This window comes from Numenius arquata, chromosome 1, assembly GCF_964106895.1.
Source record: "Numenius arquata chromosome 1, bNumArq3.hap1.1, whole genome shotgun sequence".
In the NCBI taxonomy this organism is placed as follows: domain Eukaryota; kingdom Metazoa; phylum Chordata; class Aves; order Charadriiformes; family Scolopacidae; genus Numenius; species Numenius arquata.
Genome location: NC_133576.1, coordinates 60,941,337 through 60,945,310, shown reverse-complemented (window position 1 = coordinate 60,945,310; position 3,974 = coordinate 60,941,337).

Below are 3,974 nucleotides of genomic sequence, written 5' to 3'. Positions count from 1 at the left end.
GGCACTCTGGTGACACAGTGAGGTTCAGATCCTGGTTTGAAACCAATATCGTCCCCAGATTGTCAGGAAAGTGGATGAATGTGAAGGTGAAAATCCCAAGGGCTGCAATTACTGTTGAGTTTATTTGAGAAAGCAATGACCTGCCTTAAGCTTCAGGTGAAGGTGCCTGGCAGCAGACCTGAGCACGCAGAGGTGTCTGCAGGACACCTCTCAGCGGGAAGGAGATAACCTGCACAACCAAACCTTCCCGGGGGGTATTTTTCACTGCCTGACTGCCTCTTGGAGGGTAGTGCTGCTGGGTATCACCCTCTCTCCAAGCACTGAAGAGGGAGAAGGCCACCCATATGGAAGCTACTGATGCCACTGGGCAGCAGAGAGCCCGACAGCACGGTGAGGCAGTCCCGACGCACTCAAATCTGACACAAGCTAATCTTTGGGAGAACAGTTCAAGCACTGTTTTTTTCCTGTGTATTTCTGAAATATTTCCCCCGACATTGCTCTGCAACCTCCTCAGCTCAGGACTAGCATTTGTGCCTGGGTAAGCACGCTGCTCTTAGAACATATCCAGACATTATGTTTTTCTTTATTTCCTGCTGGGAAGCTGCTTAGAGAGGGATAAAGCTGAGTTGAGAGCTGAGCTCTCTCTTCTTAGAGAGCTGAGTAGGTGCAGAACAGCACAATATCGACTGTAAAGAACTTACTGTGTCCATTACCATGAGGAAAATTTCTTTCCTATGTCTCTGTCGAGTCTCACCATTTTAAACGACACCCAAGTCATGCAATACCAAAAAATTCACATACCTTTTACCTGATATTCACCGTTATTCTTGGGTATCTGGTTATATACAGTGATATACTCCATCTTCAGGCCTTCAAGCCTTTGAAGCCTTTGTAAGATTTTTAGACTTAAGTCCAAATTTAAGTCTAAATTTTTGAAGCCTTTGTGATTTTTTTTCATTACAGGCTGAAGGTTATATTTCTGTTGCTCCTGGTTTTAAAATGAAAAAAAGTACCAGCTGGTCTTTGCCCAGATGAGGGCAACACTTTAACTCTGGCAGGCCAACCGACACCTATTTGAAATGAAAAACATCTCTGTCACTTCTCAATAACCACCAAATAAAAACCTTAATACTTTTTTTTTTAACCTTTGATATAGGAAAACCACATGCCTATTCCCTCTACTAATCTGTTTGAACAGAAACTTCTTACTTGCTCCATTGCTGTCACTCAGGAGAGGAGCTGCTGGTCAGACACAACAGTATTCCTCTAGTCACTTCAAGGATAATCGGAGAATGTCTGTTCTGTTTTATTTAATACCCCGCTTGAGAGCAACAGCCCCTACTGAGAAGTGGGGAGCAGATCATACGCTCTTCTTTCATGCCCACAGAGACAATATAGTTAAATTACAAAAAGGTTTGCCTCTGACTGGCTCCTTTGCCCGTATTTCAAACTGGCCAAACATGCTCCATCCCAGAAGACAGATTCCCTGTGCACTAGGGGGGCACAGTGCTCAAGCTCACAGACATTGTCACTAAGCACACGCTACCTACTGGCCTTGGCAGAACCCGTATAAGGAGAGATGCCATCAGTATAAGGAGAGATGCTACAAGCAGAAGAGTATGCATATATTGACATGACAAATATGTTTTTGAATAAAGGCGAAGTCTGAACACAAAACCACAAACATACAGACAGATGTCTTAATTGATGTAACGGTTAAGTAGAGGCAAATTTATGAGATGTTAAGAAACATGTTAACGACATGTTTCTTGCTGAAGAAAAGAATAAGAGCAGTAAATGACAAATTATTGTCAGGAATAAGACTCAAGTTCCCAGCTAAAGGTACTGAGTGGACTCCATGAAATGCAAACCAAAAGAAGAATACAAACTGTCAGACCCAATTAACAGAGCCTCCTACTGCCTGTGTTTAATGTCAAAAAATTATGAGATATCCACAGGGAGACAGCTGTTAGATGCTCAGAGATACTGTTACTGACCTCAGTAGGAAAGGTTAACGTGAACCACGAATCTGAATAGCATCAGCGTGCTTATGATAATGAAAGCCATATGACACAATCAATGTTTCAAGGAGATTTAAATTTAATGAAAGATTTGAAATGCTCAGGACAGAGCCCTGAGGGTCACTGACACTCACAGAACTTATGATTGTGAAAAGCTTGATCAGCACGTGGCATCAAAAGGGTGGTTATAAGGTGAGACCCAAATTTCTTGCCAACCCATGGATCTTCTTGGACAACCACTGTTGAAGCGATGCCAAAGGCAGCTCCTCAGCTGAGAAAACCCGAAGAAAATCTGCAGAATGTCACTTAAGATCCTTGTTTCCCCACAAGAACTGGCCTAAAAACACAAACCCACCTGGTTATGTGCTAAACAAATGTTCAGTTTGAGGCAATGTGTGCTAAAGGATGTGTGGAAGGAAAGACCACAAAAACAAGTGCAAGTTTTAATGAACTATCAGAGATTCTAAAGGCTTTGTTCCAGTCATAATAGGAGCTTCATATCAGGCTTAGAATGTGAAAAACTGGAGTCTGGTGTGAATCCAGAATGACTCACTGAAATAATAAAAATGAGAATTTTAAACACGGTTTCCTTCCCTGACAGTTCAAGCTCTTAAGTTAGGCCCATCGCAGCATTGATAAATAATCTTTCCCTATTCTAACAATTAATTCCCTAGCTGTTGGTCCCCTTACCTGACAAAAGCATATATTATGTTACTGGCAGAGAATAAATATATCGACATACCAGTTCTGGTTTGAACTCTGAGGTAGACTCCCAACAGGGAGACTTAAAGTATGTTTAATTATATGTAAAGATTTACATAATTTAAGCCATGCATTGTTATATTGCATTTCTGAATATTCAGAAGGTCAATAAACTTTTTCTTTGGTTGAGACATAATTCTATTAGTGCACTGTTCACCTCTGTCACTAAGATTTTTTAAAGGCTCTGAGGTCATTTGAAAGCTAGGCTCAGCTATACAATTTAAAATGGGGTGTACAGGGAACAGTCATTCACAGACAAGGAAATGACTAATTCGACTGGACTTTAACTCAGTTCGGTGGTATCTCTCAAAGATATTATTTCCTGTCAATGACTTAAGGATACAGAAGTGCTGTAAGAAATTTGCTTCAGAAACACAATTTCAGTCTCTCTGAGAGGACACAGACATCTCTGGAAATTTCAGAATCCCAAAGCAGAAAAAAAAAATTCAGCACAAAGGGTTCTTATATATAGTATTCACTAATTAACACCAATTCTGTTTTGGAAAACATGCCAGACAATTGCTAATTCTGTGTTTGATTTGCTGTATATATTTTGCAAGGATAAAGTTCATAAGTAAGATTTTTGTAGCTCGTTGGTATGACTGTGCATCTGTTTCCTTTGTTCTCTTGCTAAGTTTTTTTTTTCCCAAAAACCAACTCAGAAAACACATGAGATGTTTTTCTTACATGTGTAAAGCAGTAAGGAGTCTTCCAGGAAAAATCTTAAAATAAAAAAAAAAAAAAGTTCACAGATTTTTAATGTAACCTGAAATCCCTAGAATGTTTTCAGGTACATTTCAGTGGTGACTGGACTGATATCACTTATTGGCTCATCATTACACTATTTGTTCACCGTTATAGCACATAACAAGAAAAAAGCAACTGTTGGTCCTGATGGACTTCTAGCCTCGTCCCACTCAAAAAAGCCTAGTGCCCTTATTGGCAGAGCAAGTCACCTCGAGTTACATTGTTTTCTCCTAGTCTTTAAGCTCTGCTTTGCCTGAAAATGGTAGCTCTAATTGCACTGGAAGTTATTTAACACCATGAAATATTTCGGTTGGAAAAATATTTATTTTTAATTCTTTTGTGTGTGAAAATTCTCTTGGATTATTATTATTTTTTTAATTCTAAAAATACAAGGTAGTCCCACGATTTGGCTTTCCTAGCTGCACGCCAGCCCAGCTTCAATTA